We start from the raw sequence: 25,220 nt of genomic DNA, 5'->3' as shown, positions 1-25,220 counted from the left end.
ATGCACTTAGGGATAGATTTTGCAGTTTTAACAGCATCAGATGCACACTGCTGGGGTCTGTTCGTATCCTCCAAAATTCATGTGCTGAAACCCACTCCCCACTATGCTGGTGTTAAGAGGTTCCACCTTCATGAATGAGATTAGGCCTCTTATAAAAGAGGCCCAGGGGAGCTTGTTTGCCCCTTCATCCACGTGAGGACGCAGCAAAAAGATGCCTTCTATGAAGCAGAGAGTGAGCTGTCACCACACACCCAGTCTTCCAGTGCCTTGATCTTGAACTTCCCAGAAATAAGCTACCCAGTCTGTGAGAGTTTGTCATAGAAGTCCAAACGGGCAAAAATGCACAAACCTCATCAAACAATTGTAATAATAAAAAACCAATACTATATGCAGGCATTAGGTTTTGCTGTGGCAGCAGTTCATTAGCTCCTCAAGCAACCCAACTAAACAGGTATTATGACCCCCATTTTACAGATGCGGGAACGGAAGCTCAAAGAGGTAAAACCACTTTTCATGGTCTTCTCACTGGTAAGTCGGAGAACCAGGATTCAGATTCTAAATGCAGGTGTGATTAAGGCCAAGCAGGTGAGCAGGCCGAATGGGATTCTCAGTGTTGGCCTGGCTTCCACACAAGAAAGAGACCACTGGCAGGGTTCCTGTCCTCAGCCATGCTTCTAGCCTGAAACTGGCTGAACAACGCAGAGTGAAGTTGGTCATAGGGCAGGGTTTCCTGAAGCTGTCCCTGCTGCACAAGGCTGCCTGCTGGCACAGGCTCACCTCTCCCTCCAAGGGGCACAGTGGCTATATCTGGCCATCCCAGTCTCTGGCTGGGTCTGTCTTCTTTAACCTCCTGAGGCTCCATAGGCCATGAGGAAGCTGGGCAAGGCTTCATGGCCCGTTGACAGGACCTGGATCTGACTGGATGGAGAAGGGGAGAGAGTGAGCCTTTAGGTTCGTGAAATTGCTGCCAGCATCTGGCCAGCTGTCGTCCATCAGCCAGAGAGCTAACTGGAGCCTCCCTTGGGGCTGGTCTCTGGAGTGTCTTGGAGCAGAGGCTGTGCCAGCTCCTGGCTGGGGGCCAGAAGGAAATCAATACGAGTTGGCCTGCTCCAGCAGGGCCCCCACACCTGGTGCCGGGAATGACTGATTGAAGGGAGTTGTCACGGAATGATAGGAGGCCACAGCTGGAAGGGACTTGAGTGACCATATGGCACAGTGGTTCCGAAACTCTTTAACGCAGTGGAGATCTTTTTTCGAATGAAATTCCAGGCAGTAAAAACCAATACAGAAAACTGTTAGTAGCAGAAATCACTTAGATCCTGGGACCCCCCTGGGCCCCTGGTGGTCTGTGAAGCAGCTTGTCTTCTGGAACTCCCTGGTGGTAGAGATGGAAAACAGGACAGAGAGTGAGATTCTGACCTGTGGGACAGAGCCAGGGTCCAGAGCCCAGGGTCTGACTTCCAGTGGGGCCCAGAAGGCTGAAGCCACTCGGCGACTGTATTAAGCTAGTCTGACCAGGAGAGCTGCCTGTCTGTCCTGAGATACCTAGGGAAAGCCCTGTCTGATCGATGGTAGGCAAAGGGAGGCTCTCACCCAAGAAGGCTACATTGTTAGAGGTTTGAGTCAAGACCCAGGAGAAAACTGAGCTCATAGAGCTGGGAGACCTGGGGTCAGCTTCGTCTTTCCATATAAAGGCTTAAAGTCAGGAAAACTGAGGCAGGGGAAACTGACCCAGCCATGACTAGAAACTCCTTCTAGTCATGCCCAGAAGAAGACAAAGAAAAACTTCTTTGGGACTGGTTGGAATCTTGGGAGAAAGTGGAAGGATGGGTGGCCTCAAGTGTATGGACTGTGTTCTCTTGTCCCATCCTGTGGAAGATGTCAAAGGAACTGAGTGTTTGTTCCCGTCTCTAGGAGTGAAGAGGATTTAGCCTAAGGCAGTGCCACCCACAGGAAAGGAAGGAGGGACAGAGGAGGCTCCTGGTTGGTGGCGATCATGGCTCTCTAGGAATGCTCTTCAGCATTCAGCCCAGACTTCACCCAACACCCGAGCCCTGGACGTCATTAGTATTCAGGCTTCATTTACTCTCACTGGTGTCTGGGCTTCAGGCACATTCTGGGCTTCACATGGACCCTAGACTTACCATAGACCTGGGCTACTTCTCACTTCAGGTGCTTTGCCGAGACCCGTTGACTGGATTATTCTGATTATTCTCAAAGTTTTATCTACATCTTGGGTTTTATTCAAACCACTGACCTTTATTCAATGCCATAGACTTTATGTAGCTGAGGATTTGTTTACTTCCAGACTCAAGACTTTATCCTGTTCCTGCTTCAGCAAGCTCAACTCAGAGTTAAACCTGCCAACCCTCTCCCACCTTCAGCAGGGGTCGGTTCTAACCTGTATTTGTCCAGTTCCTAGAGGCTGCAGTGTGGTGAACCTTATGTGTAAGTTTGGCTTACCAGAATACATTCTCATTTTAACTACTTAATCACAGGCTTTATCAAGCTCTCAGTTACTCCCACATGTCCCCAGTTGCCTCTAATGAACATGTGGAGGGTAGTGTCCCAAGCATGAATGCTAGAGTCAGACAGCTTTGAGTTCTGTTTAATTTCTTCCGTGTGTGGCTTCACGCAAGTAACTTAACCTCTCTGAGCTTTGCTTTCAACGTTTGTAAACGAGAAAAAGATAGTGCCAATGAAATGCATAGCACACGGCCTAGCACATGGTAAGCACGTAGTCAACTCTGGCTGTTGATTTTAGCGTGAGCCTTACTATGACTAGCATGTGGGAATGCAGAATTCAGGGCCAGAGCTGGACAGGTGGCAAAGGGAAAAGCAAAAAGTTGGCTAACTTTAGAAAAAGAAAACAAGAATTTGCCCTTTTTTTTTTCCCTAAGAAAAAGTTACATAGAGTTAGAAACTTTCATGAACCCTCATAGCTCGGCAGTTAGGAGGCAAGTCTGATGTGATGTCACAGTGACCCAATGGAAGTTGGTACAGAGGCTGGGCGTGATGGCTCACACCTGTAATCCTAGCACTTTGGGAGGCCGAGGTGGGTGGATCACCCGAGATCAGGAGTTTGAGACCAGCCTGGCCAACACGGCAAAACCCCATCTCTACTAAAAATACAAAAGTCAGCAGGAGATGCTGGAGGATGCCTATAAACCCAGCTACTTGGGAGACTGAACTTGAGGGGCAGAGGTTGCAGTCAGCCAAGATCGTGCCACTTTATTCTGGCCTGGGCAAAACTTTGTCTCAAAAAAAAAAAAAAAGGAAAAAATTAAAAAAAGAAAGGGCCAGGTGTGGTGGCTTATGCCTGTAATCCCAGCACTTTGGGAGGCCGAGGTGAGCAGATCACCTCAGGTAGGGAGTTCGAGACCAGTCTAACCAACATGGAGAAACCGTCTCTACTAAAAATACAAAGATTAGCCGGGCATGGTGGCAGTTGCCTGTAATCCCAGCTACTCGGGAGGCAGGAGAATCACTTAAACCCAGGAGGCAGAGGTTGTGGTGAGCCGAGATCATGCCATTGCACTCCAGCCTGGGCAACAAGAGTGAAACTCTGTCTTAAAATAAGTAAATAATTAAATAAAAGAAAGAAAGAAAGTTGGCACAAAAGGCGGTCAGGAAGGACGGAGGCCAGGAGCACCTTATTTTTAGGGCTTCATTTGGGGATGCCCCTTGGCTGGGTCAGCAGCAATCCTGGGAACTTTCCTGCATCCCTTCTCCGACCCAGCCCTGTGCCTCTCCCCGCAATGGAGCCGGGTCTTTGTTTTCTTTCTTTCTTTCTTTCTTTCTTTTTTTTTTTGAGACAAGAGTCTTGTTCTGTCCTCCAGGCAATGTCTCGATCTTGGCTCATGGCAACCTCCACCTCCTGGATTGAATCGATTCTCTTGCCTCAGCCTCCCGAGTAGCTGGGACTACACTGCCACACCCGGCTGATTGTTTTGTATTTCAGTAGACACGGGGTTTTACCATGTTGCCCCAGCTGGTCTTGAACTACCGAGCTCAGGCAATCCTCCTTGGCCTCCCAAAGTGATAGGCTTATAGGCGTGCGCCACTGCACCCAGCCTTTCTTTCTCTACTCTTTGGTGTCATAGAATCTCTCACTTTGAGAGCTCAGAGCTGGCTAGAAGCCTTTAGGAATGAGGTGACCATGTGGGGTTCGGAGGGTGTCAGAGTGTCAGTGCAGAGGGCACTGGGTCCTGCCATAGTCTGATAGGTTTAGAGCACAGAAATATGTTATTATTACATGAAGCTCCATCTCCCGACTTCACTGCAATGAGCAATTAGAACTTGTGTGAAGTAGTTTAAGAGTGTGTGTGCATGTGTGTGTGTGTGTGTGAGAGAGAGAGAGAGAGGAGGGAGAGAGAGCGAGCCACGAAGCCTTAACAGCTTCTCCCCAGTCTTATTCTCCTCCAGTCCTCCAAATCTTCAAAACACCTTTATAAGTGAGGGCCCTCAGCACCAAAAGTTAAGTCTCTGCCATACTGTGTCTCCTTAGTACCAACACCCCCACCCCCCCCCACAGCTGGCTATGTCTGTAAATATTGATGGTAGTAATATTATGAATGATGATAATGATGGCAACCTCTTAGTGAATTCTTATTCCAAACCAGGTAGTGCCTATGTGCTCTCTCATTTAATCCTCACAACCCTCAGAGGCAGGTAATGGAATTTTCCCCATTTTACAGATGAGGAAACAGAGGCTTAGCGAGCAGAGGTGAACCAAGGTCACCAGCAGCCTTGTGGTGTTGTTGAAAGCCTACCTGTCCAAGGGCCCTGCCAAGCCAATGTTTTTCACCTCTCTGGCTGTGTTCTGCCTCCCAAACACAAGCACGGAAGGTGCCCACCCACCCAGGGCCTACCTCCTTCAGAAGACTGTTCATACTCTCCTCTTTGGTGGTACTGTGCAAATATGGTGCCTGAGTTCCCTATTTCACCCTGACATTCAGCATGGCAGGGAACCCGACAGCCCCCTCGCCTCTCTCTCTCTCGGTCTCTTTCTCCTGTTGCATTTCTCCTTTTTACTTTGATCTCCCATAGTCAACTCCTGTTCCTCAAATGGGGACCTTCTGAGGCCTCTGGCTCACTTTGTGTGTTAGACACTTGGACTGCGCTCAAGTTGTTTTAAAAAAGCCCCAACTGTGATGATATGCAGCCCTGACTCTTCCCTTTTGGTGCTCGGGTCGCAGGTTTATTTTTATAATGAGCCTCTGCCTCTTGTCTCCACTGTGGACTTAATTGCCTGTTATACTAGAAAGAATGCCAACTGCACTTTGCAGAAACCGAGTAAAACCATACCGTAATGATCTGTTAATTTCTTCCAAACTGTTATTTATTTATTTGTCTACTTTTTTCTTCAAGGTTGTAAAGGGATTTAGAGGGGAAGCAGGGGAGAGTTTGTTAATTCAAATTTATTAATCATTTTTAGGATCCTTTTCTCCTAGGTCCTAGAGATCCACAGAAATTCCTGCAGACATTGTGTTTAACTTTCTGTCTTCTGGACATTTTAAAACTAGGTCCCTCTTTTAAGACATTTGCATCAAGCTTGGGGTCAGGACAGGGACAAGCCCATCCCAGAATGAGTTAACGGTGGATAAGGGGCCAAGGCAGGGGGTACTGAGCACCAGCTTCCCCACCAGGAACAGAAGGCCCAGTGCCTAGGGCTCTCCATACTTTTAGGAGCCCCTGGAAATGCCCTGATTTCATCTAAAATTAGCAGAAAGAAAATGAACATAATCAGAGCTGGAGTATATTTGCCTTTATATCAGTGCACTTGTAAAATATAAAATTTAATATTGCTTTATGCAAGAAGGAACCTATCAAGTCAAAAGCACCGAGGGACTGTGCAAGTCATAATACCACCACCCCGTGTTTGACTGCCAAAGACCACGGGTGCTCTCTCCTCTCCCTCCCTTCTGCTCTCTTCTCATTTCTTCTCAATCTCCCCTTCTCTTTGTTTATTTCTCTCTTCCTTCTTATTAATCCATGTTTAACACCCCAAATTATCTGTTAAGGAGACAGATAATTAGTGGAGCAGCTGAGGGCTGACCCGGGACAGGAACCCATGCTGTGTTGCTGTCTTGCCTGAGGTGTTTTTCCAGCAATGGTACTGAATCACCCCTTGCTTCTATATCAATTAAAAAAACACCAAATGATAGATGAGAAAAGGAATGAGAAAGTCATGGTTTGCAAATCTTGTTTCATCTGTAGAGCATGAACACACACACATACGCATGCACACACCGTCCCGTGGGCATCTTTGGTGGCTTTGGAACATTTAGGGGTTCCTATAGCTGACCCTGGCAATCTCTGATCCAGCCCAGCCTCAGCCTCTCATTTCAGGGAAGAACAGGGGTGCCAGGAGGCTGAGTCTTACCCGAAGCCCCGGAGCTTGTCAGCAGCAAGCCCATCTTGGCCCCAGGGCTCCTTCGTAGCATTCATTTTCCTAGACCATACTTCAGAAACCTTTAATTTGGTTTGGCAATAAGGATTCGTTGATGCCCCTTTGGTAACCACAGGTTCATGCGCATCAAGATGAATTTTAGGGCAGGGTAAATACTAGACGTCCAAAATTACACTCTTGTAAAATACTCGCCACCACTTCATGAATTAGGCGTTATTTACATTCAACAGGCAAAGATCCAAGCCTGTGCCTTTCCATATATTAGGTTGGTGCAATACCAATTGCTTTTGCGGCAACCTAGTATTTTGCTTCTTCTTTAAAAAAGACAGTCAGGAAGTGCCTGCCTCCTCCCTCTTCCTCCCGCTGCCCACCTCCCCTCCTCCCTGCTTCCCAGTCTTTCTCCTTCCTTTCCCTCCCTGGTCCTCTAGATCCGACAGGAACCTGGCTCCCTCCCTGCCTTCCCTTGGGTCCCTGTGAAGCCCAGACTCAGGCCCATCCTCAGCACGAAATGAAGAACCAACAATGCTTTTTAAAAAGCCCTTGAAGAATGTTTTCAATTATAATTCACATGACTTGGGCTCTGCTTTTTTCAAAGTCTGAGTTAGCAGCTGCCAGAGACCTAAGCCAGGCAGGACAGAGGCAGGGAGTGGGTGGCAGCGGGGGGAAAATGGGTTCTGGGTTCTGTATACAAACTTGACCATGAAAATAAAATATGTCATTATAAAATTTCATTACATAGATGAAAGCAAAAAGAAAAAAATACGTAATTCCACTCTGCGGTGTAGCGTTATGCAGCGTGTCTTTGCATATGTGTATGCATTGGCTTATAGATGTGTATATATGCACAATAGTTTCCCTACTGTTCTATAAACTTTGGGTTTGTAAAAGTGGCAACATATTTAAATACTTCTTGTCATCTGTTTCTCATCTTTCCTACTTTTTTTCTATTGTTTTCCTGTTATTAAATAGTCTATATTATGTTTAATTCCTGACCTCACTGGGAACTGAGGGCTGACCTTGGGCAGTAGGTTCTCAGTGTTGGCAAATATTCCCATCTCCAAGCAAGGCAGAGAAGGCAAGGTGCACTGCTGAGAGCAGGCTGGCTTGGAAAGGAAGCCATCAGTGCCCACCAGATTGGGCTCAATGAACCAGAGACTCCAGAAGAGAGGGGAGGCTCCAAAAAGGGCCGAAGGGTGGGTGTTTGTTGCCCCTCCACATCACTTGGTAAATGCTTTCGTGTGTGTGTGTGTGTGTGTGTGTGTGTGTGCGTGCAGAATTGTATGCTCTACAGCTGCATGGTATGCCTTACATTGGATAAACTGTAATGAATTTAATACCCTTGCATTGCAAATAATTTAGTTTATTGCTGTTAGCTTTGCGCTCATAAAAGTGCAGAACAATTTACAAAGACGATTTTGTATTTCATTTTTGTCTCTGTGGAAAGATATGAAAGGAAGAGAGTTCTTTGGGTTCTGTTCTCCCCCATTGTGACTTTCCCTCGTTTTAGGAAGGAAACCACTTTCTTTGTTGCAGGAGCATGACGACATTCTTTCTTCCTGGCTTTTGTTTGAGTAAGTCTCAGTTTATTGAGGGGATTATGCAAAGAGCAAGTGCAAAGTGGCTTTGTCTGAAAGAAGAGTTTTGGAGTCATCAGAGGGAGCAGAGACAGTGGAAGGATGTGAGTCTGGGCCTGACAGGACCCCCTGGGGTGGCAGGACCTCACTGGGAATAGCTGCAGAGGGCTGATCTTGGGCAGTAGGCTCTTGATATTGGCAAATATTCCTGTCTCCAAGCAAGGCAGAGAAGGCAAGATGCATTGCCTCCAAGAGACTGTGCTGGCTTAGAAAGGGAAGCCATCAGTGCCTACCAGAGACCCCAGGAAGAGAGAGGAGGTTCCAAAAAGGGCCAAGACTGATTTCTCACCTTCCTAGTAGGATTGTGTAGGGAGGCTGTTATATTTAGTTTGACTTAAAGGTTGTAAAGGATATTGATATTTCTTGCATCTCCAAATCTACACATAAGAAACTTCCGCCATGACTAACATTTCAGTGAATTTCTTTGCAAATACATAAAATTATTTTGTTGAGATGAAATCCTAAAAGTGGCATTGCAGGGTTAAAAGAAATGCATATTTTGTAAGGCCTTTTACATTATCCTTTAAAAATGTTGACTTAACTTTCAAACCCATCGGTATAATTCAGGAGTGTTGATTTTCCACATACCCATTCCTGGTGCATGTCAAGGTTGAAATCCTGAAGTCTTCTGTGCTGGAGGTGGAGGAATTTTCTAATTAGACACAGCTTTGGTTTTCCAGAAGAAACTCTCTGGAATCTTCTATTAATAGGGTTTCCATGAGAGAATAAAGCAGAAAATGATCCCAGTGACTATTTGTAATTCTCCCAAGGTTGGTATATAGCCAGAACCATCCTAGACAGATAGGGAGAAAAGTTAATTTGGTTACTTACAAGATATATGTCTTGGGCTTAATTCTCCCCTGGAAGGGAACCTGGTTGGAAAAGGCTACTCCAGCCTTGAACTCTGTGGCCCTTGGATTCACTCTCTGGAAGACTTCCTTTTCTCTTATCCTCGTTGACCATATGAAAAGTGGGTATGGAGGCAATGGTCCTCTTTGGGAGCTACACAGCTTTTTTTTTTTTTGCTCTCTGTCTCTCTCTCTCTTTTTTTTTTTTTGAAAAGGAGTTTCATTCTTGTTGCCCAGGCTAAAGTGCCGTGGTGTGATCTCGGCTCACTGCAACCTCTGCCTCCAGGGTATAAGTGATTCTCCTGCCCCAGCCTCCTGAGTAACTGGGATTACAGACACCCGCCATCATGCCCAGCTAATTTTTGTATTTTTAGTAGAGATGGGGTGTCACCATGTTGGCCAAGCTGGTCTTGAACTCCTGACCTCAGATGATTACCCACCTTGGCCTCCCAAAGTGCTGGGACTACAGGCGTGAGCCACTGCACTCAGCCTCTGGTCTCTTCTTGCTCCTGCAACTTGAAGCCGAAGTTCTATATCTTGAACAGTTTGTTTGCTTAATTTCACTTTCTTTAGCAATTCATAATTCCCTTTAAACTTGGGAGACTTCTGATTTCTTTGCTTTCATTCAGTAATATGTGCTAAACAACCCCCACCCCGCCACCACACACACATTACTTTATTGGTTTCTTTGCTTCTCCACTTTAAACCACACTATTAATACAGGTATCTACCTGAATGTATCTAGAACAACCTTTATGAAATATGTAAGTTCGTTTTCATGCTATTGATAACATACGTGAGACAGGGCAATTTACAAAAGAAAGAGGTTTAATTGGACTTACAGTTCTATGAGGCCCCCATAATTCAATTACCTCCCACTGGGTCCCTCCCACAACACATGGGAATTCAAGATGAGATTTGGGTGGGGACACAGTCAAACTCTATCAAGAAGGATACACCCTTACTATAATCATAGCCTGGAGTTACTTGATTCCTCTGTGAAGTTTTACTGTGTTTTGCGACTCAAAGCTGTTAAAAATTCTGTCTTGTACTATTTGGGGTCTAGAAGCAGTTGGCTTTTTCACTCCTCATTGTTGCAAATATCTGAAATCTTTCTGTTCTCTTTTATTTTTACATATAATCCAGCCACTTCTTTCCTGAGTGCTCTTTCTTATAATACCTTGCCAAAGGTATTTTAAGAAATTCAGCAAATAACAACCAACAGCTAGTGTTTTGTTTTCTAACCTTTTCTCTCTCCTCTAGGATCCGTAGACACATGGTCTACCTATTAAGTCACTTCAGATGGCAGGTTTTCCAAATGTTTTGCTTCTGAATAACATGATATCCAGCCTCCAGCCTGCCACATTTCCTCACTGCTACTGCTACTCCCTGCTAAGCCAATCCCATTTTGAGTAATGATTTTTGTACTAGTCAGGGAAAGCAAAGTGCTGTAATAAATGGCCTCAAATCTCAAAGGCTTAATGCAATAAAAATTTCTTCTTTGCTCATGCAAAGTTCCATGGCAATTTTCATGGTTAGGAGGCTATCCCAGCTGGTCTTTCTCCAAGTAGTGCCTCTCTAGGTTAAGGCTTCTTCCACCATATGCTAACACCACCAGTATGTGGCCACCAAGGTTGCTGCAAACAGGGAAGAAAGAGGAAGATTGTGTTGTTGTTTTTAAGTGGCGCCAGACCTGGAAGTAGCTAGCATCTCTTCCTTCCATATTGTATTGCCCAAACTCAGTCACATGGCTCTATCCAGATGTAAAGCAGCTAGGAATATAGTCTACTACAGTAAATACATCAGAGTTCAGATGTGGTGGGGCCAGGGTCTTGTACAATGCCTGACACACAGGAGGTGTTTAATAGACGTCTGATAAATTATACATTGAATTTTAAATCTACTTCCACTTATCTTTTCCTTTATTATTTCTGCTTATGGTATCCTGCTTTAAAGTCATTTTTACTTAAAGTTTATATAAAATATTTTAATTTTTAAATTAAAATCTTGTATTTGTCTAAAATTTATTTTAAAGGTATGGGAAGAAAGGATTTACATTTCTTATTTTCCAAAGGATTAGTCAATTGCCCAAGACTATATTGAATATATTCTTTTTTGTTGTTTACTGCTGAATTCTTTCTTTTTTTTTTTTTTTTTTTTTTTTTTCTTTTTAAATTTTTTTTTTTTTTTTTTTTTTTTTTTTTTTTTTTTTTTTTTTTTTAGTGTTTACTGTTCTGTTTCTGATCTTTGTTTTTCACTTAACCCAATGCCATATCACAATGTTTTAATTATTACACTTATATTAGATTTTAATATCTAGCAGGATATCTCTTTTATTTAATTAAAAACATTTAAAATTATTTATTTGGTCTCATTTATTATTTGGTCTTATTTGTTCAATATAAATGTTAAAATGCTTTTAGACAAATTTTTAAAAGTCCCTTAGAAATTTGTATTGAGATCACTTTAAATCCATTAGATAATTTGAGCTGAGCTGATGTTTTTTATGTTTTGAATCTTCCAAAAGAGGAATATGCTATATCCTAATTTTTTCAACTCTTGTTCTATGCTTTTTTTAGTAAAGGTCTATAGTTTTTTTTTTATATAGATAGTTTATTTTTGTTTTGACTATCCTTAGATATTAACATATATTTTTGTTGCTGTAATGATTTAAAATTTTTATCTTACTACTGATTGTTTCTGGCTTACAGGAGTGCTACATATTATTGTATATTGTTCTATGACTGGCTATATTACTGAACTGTCCCATGAATTCTAATTAGTTTTGTTAGTTTTTCTAGTTGACTTCTCTGGTTTTCCAGGTAGACAATTACATCATCTCCAAATGGCAATAACTTGTTTCTTGATGTTCAGTATTTCTGTCTATTATCTTTCTTGTTTCATTTAGAAATGTATAAATTATACTAGGATTGGCTGGACCTGGTGGCTCACGCCTGTAATCCAAGCACTTTGGGCAGCCCAAGGCCGGTGGGTCTCTTGAGGCCAGGAGTACAAGACTAACCTGGCCAACACGGCAAAACCCTATCCCTACTAAAAATACAAAAATTAGCTGAGCATGGTGGCGCAGGCATATAATCCTAGCTACTTGGGATGCTGAGGCACAAGAATCCCTTGAACCCGGGAAGTGAAGGTTGCAGTCATGTGTGATTGCACCACTGCACTCCAGCCTGGGTGACAGAGCGAGACTCCAGCTAAAAAAAAAAAAAAAAAAAAAAATTAGTAGGATAATGTGCTTAGTAGCTTTCTTTTTGACCCTGTGACATGCTGCACATTATTTTACAAAATGTGCTCAATAGTAGTCTATTCCTTGGGACATTAATAATAAGGGCTTCTGCAGTCAAAATGTTTAGGGTTAAGATTTAAATTTTATTCACGGTAGTCATTTTCAAAACTTTTTATACTGCATTTCATCATTCTGAATAGGTTATCATACTAAAAAAAAATAAGGATGTAGTATGCATTTTTTCTAAATTCTTTTCTTTTCTTTTTTTGAGGTGTAGTTTTGCTCTTGTTGCCCAGGCTGGAGTGCAATGGTGCCACCTTGGCCCAGTGTAACCTCCGCCTCCCAGTTCAAGTGGTTTTCCTGCCTTAGCCTCCAGAGTAGCTGGGACTACAGGCACACATCACCACTCTAGGCTAATTATTTTGTATTTTAGTAGAAATGAGGTTTCACCATGTTGGCCAGGCTGGTCTTAAACTCCTGACCTCGGGTAATCCACTCACCTCAGCCTCCCAAAGTGCTGGGATCACAGGTATGAGCCACCGTGTCTGGCCTTCTAAATTCTTTTCATCATGGAACCAAACGTCTTCCCCAAATCTAGGGCAGAAAGGTAAGATGCGGAGAGGGAAGGTAATAGACACACATTCACAGAGGTCTTGCTTAGCTGAAAATATCTTTGGAAGCCTTGTTCTAGTGTTTCATGTTTTGGGTACAGTTGGTTTAATGTATTCTGTGTCATGATACATGGATATATCATTCTGTCTCTAGTTTACTAAGAGCTTCATCAATTATTAATCTTGATTTTTATCAAATGAACATCTATCAGGTTAATCACGTGATTTTTCTCCTTTGATCTACTAATCTAACTGATACATTTCTCAAACTGTGCTTTCATTTCTAGAAGAGATCTTACTTTGGCTATACAATATACTTTCATACCTGAATTCGATTTGTTTCATTTTTTGTATTTATATTTTTTAGATATTGGCCTGTAGTTTATTGAACAGACTTACCTATCCAGTCACAGGTAACAAATGTATGTATGGAAGGGAAAGGAAGATTCCTGTTCCCCTTGAGAAATTTAATTGCAATAGGAAAGGGGAGGAAGTATATCAGAAAACTCACTCCATCTCTCCTGGGCTGGACTGAGTGAAAGGATTGAGAACCTAGGAGTATTAGGGTAATGGAGCTTTCTCCTCATGAGATGACACCAAGAATAAGAAGAAACAACCAGGTCCCCTCGTCTCCACTGTGCCTGGTCTGAGGTTTGATAGTAAAACACCAGAACTAGCATAAAGTCCATGCTTTCGTCACAGCAAGGAATGCATTTTGAGGCAGAACACAACTTGAAGCTTCATCTATTGGGTCCAAGGCAAGAGTACAAATGGAGGCCCACTTACCAGATGTCCTAACATTTAAACATTAGCAGTCAGGCTCACACATTATTAAATCAGTATGTTCTGTCCTTTTACGGTGAGAAATAGGCCCTCATTCATGATGACCTGAAATGCTAAGTTAGAATTTAGATTTGAACTAAACCTGGACTTTCTGGATTTTGGCGTCAGAACATGGCTGTCAAGATTTGTCTACCAGACCCTGACCAGTGGCCCAGCCCTGCTGTCTCCATACCTCTGTGTTTGTCCTATTTCATGTCTATATTTGGACCTCCCAGCCTGTGCTTCCCAGCTGAGCCCAGACTAGTCACATCCCCACTTTGGTCCCCTCTTGGGCATGGTGATTCACACGCTCTTGGTGTGTGGGCTCAAGGACAGTTGGGCAGAGAATTCTGTGGTCCTGGGAACCCAGAGCATTGTCAAGAAGGGGACTTCCTCCCTCCCTCCCTCCCTTCCTTCCTTCCCTCCTTTCTTCGTTCTTTTTACTTTATCAGTGTTCCTCTCTTCAGATGGGCAGAAACTGATTTATAAACCATCTGAATTCAAACAGGCAGGATGCTGTAGCCCCGGCTGTTTAGCTGTGCAGTATTTGGAAGCCATCTCTTCTCCCTGAGCCTCAGTTTTCTCACTTGCCAAGTGAAAAGTTGCCACATGCATTTTATAATATCACTTACAGACATTCCAATAGAGAATGATGCTGTGATTCTAGAAACAGGATTTCTTACGTTTTCTTTTGCTTTCCCCTCTTTCTTATAAAGGCTCCTAGCATTCTGAGAAAGAGAACAGCAATGGCTGTTGTAAATGCTGGATTTAGCGTCCCATTTTGTTTTGTGGTACAGATGGGAAGTGGTGTTGGACATTCACCATTCTGTAATCTTCAAACAGCTGTTAATCCTTGCCATGGATGTTAACCACGCATAAATATGAACGTCAGACGAATTTCCTGACTAGACAAGTCATTGTTTATCAGTCTATTTAAAAAAAAGTCTTCTTTCATTCTGCTTCTTTGCCACACCTTTAATAGTAGGACTTCACTTATGTAGAAATGAGATGCATTACAGGCCCAGAAATCTGCTGCGTTCATTAAAGGCAATTGCTCATCTGTCTTATCTCTACTACTTGAGTGTAAATGCCTCCAGGGCAGAGGCTGGTACGAGGCGTAGCTGGCGTCCACCCTGGGATGTGTGATGGCAGCCTAGGGAAGCCGGCCCATGTGGGCCCCAGCTTTCCTTAGCATCCCATCACCCAGCTTCAGTACTCTTAACCCTCTCCATGTACTTATGTAGGGGAATAAAAACTTCCTTCTGTTCTCCTAGGTTCTGTGTCTGGGCTTAAGAATTAAATGGATATAAGACGGATTAACAGGGAAAAAGCATGCACATTTAATGTAATATTTTTATGTGTACACAGGAGTCTTCAAAAGGGAAGTAAAGCCCCGAAGAAGCCGTGAGGCCCAAAAGCTCATATGCCTTTTTACACAAAGAATGATAAATTGTAGGATCTGACAAGACAAAGGGGCTGGGACTTGGCAGTAAATTGTGGGACAGTGACTAGGAAATATATGGGGGAAACTAATGGGAGATAAGGGTTATTTTAGTAGTTTGTTTGTGCAGGTCCATTTTGACATTGACTCCCAGTCTCTGGTGATAAGAATGTCCTTCTCTTCCTGGTACAGGGAGGACACCTTTCTCATGGGAAATTTTATGAGCTATTTTATGCTTTTAGGTAGAAAAGGGGAGGTCAGGGAGCCTTTCCTGCATCTGCTGTTTCTCAAGTGTCTTCATCTCAAAATAATCAATATGCCAAAGTGTCAGATTTTGGCATGGCATGTTCTCACCCCCTTTCACTTACCAAGAGGATTTCTCTGCTAAATCTACACTCATGGGAAATATCTAATGGAGTAATAACCCAGGGCGCTGAACATCTCCAGACGAATATGGCAGAGCAGGCATGGAAGTGTAAGCGGCCATAATACTGCAATCTCCCTGTGCTATCTGGAAATGGCAGCACCTGTGAGACCTGGGAGGCGGTTTGTAGGAGTTGAGAAGATCATGGAAATGTGCAGGCTGGGAAAATGCCAGAGTTGGACCATCCATAGACAAATAATAGCCCTTGCTTCCTTTATCACCTGGAAATCCGATAATGAATCCTAAAGTCTTATTCTGAAAAAGAGACTCTATTTGAAAAAGGATATGCCTTCATAAACAAGACAAATGTCTACTTGTGCTAGTCAGTCAGATCTGAGTTTGAGTCTCGATTCTGCTTTTACTAACTAGCTGGGTAAACCTAGACAAGTTACTTCATCTTTCTGAATCTCAGTTTCCTCATCTGTAAAATGTGGATAGGAGGACTGTTGGGAGAATCAAAATGTATTTAAAGGCTTTGGCTCGATATCTGGAACAACAGAAGACCATGCATTGAAGTCTCTCGTAAGCACAAGATGACACGGGAATGTCCAGGATTCTTAGACAATAAGAATTCCCCAAAGAGGTAGAGTGTTTTGCCGCTTGCAAAATTCTGTCTCTTTTGTGGTCTCTACTGAACTTCACAGCAGCCCTGTGACTAGGGTTGGCATGGATTCAGAGTTGTGAGTGGCATGCTTAGAATTATACAAGTAAGGATGCAGAACCAGATGCAGAACCAGGTTTTCTGACTACTTCTCTGCCCTCAGTCCCTGGAAGTCATGATGTCCAGGCAGCATTGTAATTTAATTTCAGCTTGTGTTATTCTGCTTTAGATTTGAAAAATATATTCTATGTCAAGATAATGATGGAAGCCTGTTAAAAACCAGCTGGCCAAATTATAAAATTATATTTATGTTTCACTATAAATAGTAATCCATTTTTTGTTTGTTTATTCTATAGGGGTTGTGCATACAATTTATTCTATCCAGTTGACCTCAAGGTGCTTCCAGAATGGGAATTTTCAGAATTGGTCTGATTTTTTCCCCCTGAATTCCTTAGATCAGAAGTGGAGAAGCTCTATCCTTAGTTCAATTTCCTCTGGTTATAAACAAATGTAAACAACAAATGTTCTATGGCTCATGTTCCATCACAATTATCCTCTGCAAACACAATTATAACTGCATCTGAAAGAAGCTCCCCTGGTCCACAAAGCCATGAGCACTCAAACTGTCAGTACTGGAAGGAGTTTGGGAGGTCATCTATCTCAGTGAGTTCATTTTCTGATTGGAGGCTTGGGGTCCCAGAATAGGGACGTGACTTTTTCTCACAGCTGAAGGAACCTAGAATTCCTGACTCTCATTTCTTTGTTAATTCCATCACAACATGCTACATTTTTTTTTTTTTTTTGAGATCTTAAGCAAGAGATAAGTATAAGAAAGTAGGGAAGAGGAACCAATCAAAAGGAGGTTTCAAGAGATGCTTATGTGTTAGGGATAGGTAGGGAAGAGGGGAGAGAAGGAAGGTTGGAAAGCCTGTTAGCAGCTGAAATGTTAACCTCAGGGTCAGGAATGAAATAAGAGTTATTTTGAATAATAAGCATCCAAAGTCCTGCAAAGGCATGAGAAGAAGTTATAACTTTTTTTTCTTCCTACTAGAGGTCAGTGAATCTTTTTTTTTTTTTTTTTTTTTTGACTGGGTCTTGCTCTGTTTCCCAGGCTGGAGTGCAGTGGCGTGATCTCAGCTTACTACAACCTCCATCTCCGGGGTTCCAGTGATTCCCCTTCATCAGCCTCCCGAGTAGCTGGGGTCATAGGCATATACCACCCGGCTAATTTTTGTATTTTTTTTTTTAAAGTAGAGATGGGGTTTCACCATGGTGGCCAGGCTGGTTTTGAACTCCTGACCTCAAGTGATCCCCCTGCCTTGGCTTCCCAAAGTTCTGGGATTACAGGCATGAGCCACCATGACTGGCCATGAATCTTTTAAGAAAAATAAAACAAAAAACTAACGTCAGTTTCTTCAGGGCAAGGATCTTATTGCATTCCTAGTCTAGAGCAACACATGGCACATTACAAATACTCAAGAATACCTGTGAACTTGGGAGGCTGTAGTGGATAGATCACGAGGTTAGGAGCTCGAGACCAGCTTGGCCAACATAGTGAAATGCCCTCTCTACTAAAAATACAAAAATCAGCCAGGTGTGGTGGCATGCACCTGTAGTCCCAGGTATGTACTTGGGAGGTTGAGGCAGGAGAATCGCTTGAACTTGGGAGGCAGAGGTTGCAGTGAGCTAAGACCAGCGTGGGCATCACAGCAAGACTCTGTCTCAAAAAGAAAGAACAACAACAACAAAAAGAATACCTGTAGACTGAAAATAGTATCTTTTTTTTTTTTTTTTTTTTTGAGACGGAGTCTCACACTGCAACCTCTACCTCCTGGGTTCAAGTAATTCTCCTGCCTCAGCCTCCTGAGTAGCTGGGACTATAGGTGCTTACCACCGCACCCTACTAATTTTTTGTGTTTTTAGTAAAGATAGGGTTTCACCATGTTAGCCAGGATGGTCGCAATCTCCTGACCTCGTGATCTGCCCAAGCCTTGGCCTTCCAAAGTGCGGGGATTACAGGTGTGAGCCACAGCACCTGGCCCGTAGTATCTTTACAATTATAAATCACAATGGCGTCTGGTGTTCCTCTAAAGCGAATGACAGCTTATACTAATGTGATTAAATAAGCCAAAAAGCTTTATAGCCATATGCATTTATTTGACTATTTCATAGCCCATGGCTTCTACGTTGACTGTTTGAATGTGCTGTAATAAATGGAACCAAGATGGTTCAAAACAGTTGTGATGTACAACAGTTTTAAAGGAATCCAATTTTGAAGTAAAATCATGTTGATTTTTATTTGAATATGAAAACAACCTTGCCATGAACAGTGATGCCCTCTGTGCCTCTGTGTGTGCAGGCTTTCCCTTTGTCCGTGATCGCTTCTTCCCCATCCATCCTTTCCCCTCACCTGAGAATTCCACCCTGTTAATTCCTGAGATATTTACTTTCTCTGTGTTCCTACTGTACAATATATGCTTTCCTGAGAGGACGTATGTCACATATTTTATTATTTGCTTTAGTTTTGTCCCTTCTACTGATTAAAAGCTCTTTGAGGGCGAGTAACTTGGCTGTGTATTAACTCGGCAACATTCCTAGTACCTAGCATAGTTCCTAGATTAGAGGAAGAATATAATCCTGTCTCATAGACTTAATGAATTAATTTGGATTAAAGTTGGCTAAAGTCGTAAAATGAGCACTAACATATGAGTCATAAATCTGGTTTGTTCTTGTACAGCTGATGCCTATGATTTAAGGAAAGTGGTTTTACCTCCCATAATGACCTGTCTTTTTAGTAGCAGATAACAGAATCCTTTCTACCTGGTCTAAGGAAATGAGATCTATTAAGAAACATATATAGCTCATAATATCATAGGGAGTGTAGAAGCAACAGACTTTAGCTCGTGCTTTTGAGAACAACCCCAAAAGCCATGCCACGAGACTGAGCCATCTAAGGAACTCCTGTCTCTATGCGGTGGCTGTCCACCTCCAGAATCACACTCGTCTGCTAAACTCCCCTTTAGTAAAGTGAATGCCTTCAGCCTTGCCTGCGTTTACCTGAATGGTGGGACAGAAATCAGTTAGGACTCTATTCTAATGGATTCTGAGAAGTGTTTTTAGCTTTTCAGATTATGACTTCAGGGAGGCATACTGGAAGTGGGCTGGGATAGGAATTGCATGAAGCAGTCCACAGTATCTGCCATTCAGAACCTTAGATTCCTTATCAGCACAGCAGGCATAATAACAACGGTGGCCATGATGACAATGATGACAGCTGGCTTTCATTTAAACACTGAGCAAGCACCACGTGCTGTTTGACATCTTTTATGCATATGCGTTTTTACTCAATTTATCCTCCCAAAAAGGTGTTTGCATTATTATAATCTTCATTTTAGAGATGTGAAAATTGAGGTGCAAAGCAGTTATGTAAGTTGCTCAAAGTCACAACGCTATTAACAGTGGAGGCAGGGTGTAACCCATGTTCTCAGCTACCACTCCTCTCTGCGAGGCAGGAGTAATGAATCCTTCAGATACGAACATGCGTGTGACCTTGCTTTGTCACCTGTGAAGCAACATGCAAGTGTTCTTTAATAGTTTTCCTACACATATAGTATCACAACTTCATTTTAGTTCCCCTCACAACTCACACTCTTTTTTAAAAAAGTTACAAAAATTGTAGATCTTATGCTAGAACAGAGATTCAAAGAGCTGAGAGGCGAGACTCACTATTTCTGTTTCACAGAGGAAGAGGCAGTGACCCAGGGAGTCTGGCCATGGAGACCTGAATTTCCAAACCTCAATTAGGATTCTTCTAATGCATCACACATTTAGAAATGATCAGAGAAACTCCAGAAATAAAACGCAGGAGTCACAGACCCATTGTTCCCCATCCTTTATACAAGCTCCTTGGTGTCACAGCCAGATGCACGTTTCCTTTGGTTGCATTGGACTCAGAAATAGTAATTCTGAAAGCTGAATTGTTTAGCAAAGGCAGGGGAGACATGGGCATGCATTTCAGTTTTTGGAGATCAATGGTGTGATGAAACCTACATAAAAGAATCACAGTTTGTAGAAATATTAACAAAAGCCTTGGGCACAAATTATACCCTATACAATAATGTAGGAAAGACTTAAAAATTGAATACTGTCATTGTTATAAGGGTACAGTTCTTGCACACCAAATCAGATACAGTGGGATATTTCCAATTAATATGAGTACTAAAGAATGTAGTTTGAGTGCATTGAGTTGAAAAAAGTGCCAGGTAGATTACATTTCATACCAATAATTGATAGAAAAAAATAAAACATTAAATACATAGTTTAAAGCATCAAGATGACATGTAATAATTTTCTGCCTTTTTATTAAAATGGTTTTAATTTTGACTCTGTCTTCAAAAACTTCAACTTTAAACTATATAATACATTACTATGCTTAGGATTGAAAACTCAAATATGCTCAATGAGTCATATACTGTAGCCACGGGCAAATTGTAAGATATTAACATGGACATTTAACCAAGTACAGATTCCATCCCCCGCCACTGTAGCATAAAATATTTTTCTGTTACTGTAGTTCTTGTCAAAGAAATGCTTCTGCCCAGACATTTCAGCAATATATTATAGAATCCCTATGTGATGCCTGCCATCCCTTTAGGGGGTGGAATTTAGAAGTGTTTAAAACCTATCAAAGGTTTGGGCCAGGCGCGGTGGCTCACGCCAGCACTTTGGGAGGCTGAGGCGTGTGGATCACAAGGTCAAGAGATTGAGACCATCCTGGCCAACACGGTGAAACCCCGTCTCTACTAAAAATACAAAAAAATTAGCCAGGCATGGTGGCACGTGACTGTGGTCCCAGCTACTCAGGAGGCTGAGGCAGAAGAATCACTTGAATCCAGGAGGTGGAGATTGCAGTGAGCCGAGATTACCCCACTGCACCCCAGCCTGGTGACAGAGCAAGAGTCCGTCTCAAAAACAAAAACAAAAACAAAACCTATCAAAGGTTTTATAAATATTTGTTTGCTGTATATTTAGCAGCAGAGTCAATTCTGTTTTCCAGGAAAAAAATCTTAAAATCTTATCTCCCACAGAACGCCAGTGGCTTAGGGCTGGGCCTGTTGGAGATAGACAGAGAAGTGGTGGGATGGGGTCACACGGGTTTGTGCATTTGTTCTGCTACCTGATAACTCCGAGACTCGTAGCAAGAGGGTCAGCTCTCACAGATCCCAGCTTCCTTCCTCATCTCTTTATACGTTGTGTGATTTTTTTTTTTTCTTGAGAAAGGGTCTTGCTCTGTTGTTCAGGCTGGAGTGCAGCATTGGGATCATGGCTCACTGCAGCCTTGACCTCTTGATCTCAGGCCATCCTCCTGCCTCAGCCCCCCGTGTAGTAGGACCACAGATGCATGCCACCATGCCTGGCGATTTTTTTTTTTTTTTTTTTTAGATGGAGTCTCACTTTGTTGCCCAGGCTGGCGTGATCTGGTCTCCCTGCAGCCACCACCTCCGAGGTTCCACTGATTCTCCTGCCTCAGCCTCCCGGGTAACTGGGATTACAGGCACCTGCCACCACCATGCCTTGCTAATTTTAAAACTTTTTTGTAGAGATGGGATCTTACCATGTTGCCTAGGCTGGTCTTGAACTCCTGGGCTTAAGCAATCCTCCTGCTTCAGCTTCCCAAAGTGCTGGGATTACAGTTGTGAGCCACCACACCTGGCCCTCATTATGTGATTGTAAGAAAATCCCTTAAGTGCTTCGAAGCTTACTTTCTTCATCTGTAAAATAGGGATAAATATTAATACTCCCTTCATGGGGTTGTTGTAAGAATGGAAGAGGTAATGCTCACAAAATTCACAGCACAGTGCCTGGCACATGTGCTAAGAATAAGACCATAGGCAACCTACTTTCTTCTCTTTGCTGATGGTGTTATTTCCTGCTTCTTCTAATCTCCATTTTTAACCCCACTGACTGAAAATGACTTGGCCAATTCGTCTTAAATTCCAGACTCTCTGATTTCACCTTCCCATAATTAGCTTACCCTTCTGAGACTTCTACTAGCACACCGGACATCTTTGGTTTTTTGGCCTCTTGGGCATTAATGAGTCCATCTTTGGCCATCGTCGCTGCCACAAATTTTACTAGTCTTCATCAAATCCTTGGCCAGCTGGTGGGCATCTGGCCCACAGGACACTGATCAGGTACTTTCTCCTGAACAGTTAAACCTTGAAGGAAGATGTGTGGTGCTGATTTATTGAGATGAGGCCCTGACAACTCAATTCTAATTAGTGCCTTGGTAGCTGGAGGCTGTTTCTGTAACTTGCACTGAAGGAGATCTAACTTGAAGCAGGCCTCCAGGTCTCCTTAGCCCTGAGCTAGACCATCCAAGGGAAGGACACATTTCTCACAGCCCGTTGCCTTTCTCACCTGCCTGGCAAAGAAAACACCCTGGAGACCAGTGGGGGGTGATTCTGAGCACAATCACCCTTATCCAGTGTCCCCTTTTAGAAAAGTCTCTTTCCCCCTGCCCTTCCTTCTAGTTTTATTTTTTTCCATGAAAACCCCCTTGCCTGATTTCCCATCTTTATTAACCCCTCCCTCAGCAGCACCTCACTCCATTGCAACTTGTATTCCAAGCACCATGTATTAGAAATACATTTTTCCCAAATTAAACTTTTGAAAGGTGCATTAACGCACAACCTAATAAGATATGTAATCAGCAAAATATTTTTACTACATTCTTTATTGGTATTAATTTGTAAAAAAAATATATTAGTAGCCTTCTTATTCTGAACCCCATACCATGAAACCTTGGTATGGGGCTTCTTCTGTTCTTAGAAATATTCAGGTATTTTTCCACTCTATTCCTCCCCTCCCACTTTGGTAAATATTCGTGATGCAGATCCACTTTTTATTTTTTTTAATGAGGTGCCTGTGCTCATCTGTTATAAAATGGTAAAGTGCCTCTCTATCCAAATTGACTTGTGATGTCATTCTGGCAGTAGGAGACAGTGGGGGGAGCATTAATTTGTTTGAGTGGATGTGTTTCATAGCCACTTTAGAAAAAAGGTTTGTTATGGCCTCTGCTGTCATAGCAAACACACAGCCTTTGGTATGACAGTTTCAAAAAACCTCCGTATATTTCCTCTGAAATATTAACCTTTTAATAGCTTGTTTAAAATCAATAATTAAAATATCAATGTGAGAGTGAAAGGATTCCAGTCTTTGTAGTATTTTCCCGCAGAGATCATTTATCAATAATCATTAATCATTACCCAACTGTGAAGTAATGATTCATTTTGTTATTATCTTCCAAAAAGGATTGGGGCCATATACACAAGTTTACACAACAAACACCAGAAGGACCAGAGAAGAAGATACACAGAAAAGCTAACTTTAGTTTGTTGATTCAAAATAAAACAGCAGGTTGTAAAAATATTTTGCAAGTAGGTTTGTGGAAGACAGCATGGATTTATTATTCTCAAACCTGTTTTGCCTCATCTTCCTCTACTCAAGAAGCTAGGAAGCTAATGCATTTTCTCAGACTCCCTTGCAGTTAGGGATGGTTACTAAGTCCAAGGGAGAAATAATCCCTTGGAGTTAGTAATTGGTTTAGCAGAACATATCTCACTGGCCAGAACTAACCCAGGCTTTTTATTTTTCATGTTTCAAGCATGTTTCTAACTTGTTTGTAACTGCTCACTGAGACATTTTTATTGTGCTTTAAAATCTTTGTCAGATATTGCTCACATCTCTTTTATCTCAGTGTCGGCATCTGTCGATTTTTTTCATTCATTTTGAGGTATTCTGGTTCTTGATACGACAGGTGATTTTTGATTGAATTCTGGACATTTTAATATTATGTTATAAGATCCTGGATCTTATGTAACACTATTTTATCAGTCTTTTTTTTTTTTTTAATATACCACTGTAGCAGGGGAAGAAGAGGGATGGATGCTCCTTGTTATGGCCAGGTGAGGTAGAAGGTAGAAGTCAAGGTTCCTCACTCAGCTCTGCTGATACATGAAGAGGGGGAGACGTTTCCTGTCTCTCTCTCTCTTTTTTTTTTAATTGTACTTTAGGTTCTGGGGTACATGTGCAGATCATGCAGGATTGTTGCATAGATACATACATGGCAAGGTGGTTTGCTGCCTCCATCCCCCGTCACCTATATCTGGCATTTCTCCCCATGTTATCCCTCTCCACCCTTCCCCCCCCCCCACTGTCCCTCCCCAACCCCCCCCCCCAAGAGACCCCATGAGTCTTAAAGGGCAGGATGGGAGTTCCAGCTCCCACAGATCTTTTGGACAGTGTGTGGTGGGGGCTTATTAGCAGCTCATAGACATGAAAACTGTGGCTTCTACTCAGTTCTCTGATACTTCCACTTAATAAATAGTAAATGTATTTTCTCTTCCTTATGATTTTCTTAATAATATTTTCTTTTCTCTAGCTTACTTTAAGAATACCGTGTATAATACAAATAACATATGAAATATGTGTTAATCGAATGTTTATGTTATTGATTAAGGCTTACAGTCAATGACAGGTTATTAATAGTTAAGTTACTGGGAAGTCAAAAGTTGCAAGTGGATTTTTGACTGATTGGGGGAGGGGAAGGTTGGTGCCTCCAATCCCACTTTGTTCAAGGGTCAACTATATACGTGCTTTTTTATAATCTATAAAATCTTAAACAGATAAAAGGTATTTTTACTCATAATATTGGACCTGAAATAAAAATTCATTTTAAAGTGATATAAAGCTTGTTTATATTTATTTCCAGATCACCTACAATGACTTACTGTCTTTTGAATTGAAACAAAATATGGAAGGTAAATGTATCAAAGGATGCATATTTTTGGAAAACTCAAAGGTGTCTGTATGGTATTGAGCTCATGGGCAAACTAGAGATTTTTGTGGTAAGATGAGAAGAGTGGAGAGAAAAGAAAGAAAACGAAACCCTGGGACAATTACTGCTTACTGATTCATCAACTCACATAAGAAATAGCTTTTGTATCTGATATAGTTAAACAAGGCAGTAAACAATGGCAAGCATATAGAAGTTTGTCTGCTTCCATTGGTAAAGTAGAGTCCAGTAGTATATTATCCTAATACATAGATATGTCAATTAATGGTTGACTGCTTTTCCTCATCGGGGCTCATTTCTAGTTTCCATCAGGATGTCTTCATTAG

This window comes from Cebus imitator, unplaced genomic scaffold, assembly GCF_001604975.1.
Source record: "Cebus imitator isolate Cc_AM_T3 unplaced genomic scaffold, Cebus_imitator-1.0 Scaffold295, whole genome shotgun sequence".
NCBI lineage: Eukaryota > Metazoa > Chordata > Mammalia > Primates > Cebidae > Cebus > Cebus imitator.
This window is presented reverse-complemented; position numbering follows the sequence as displayed.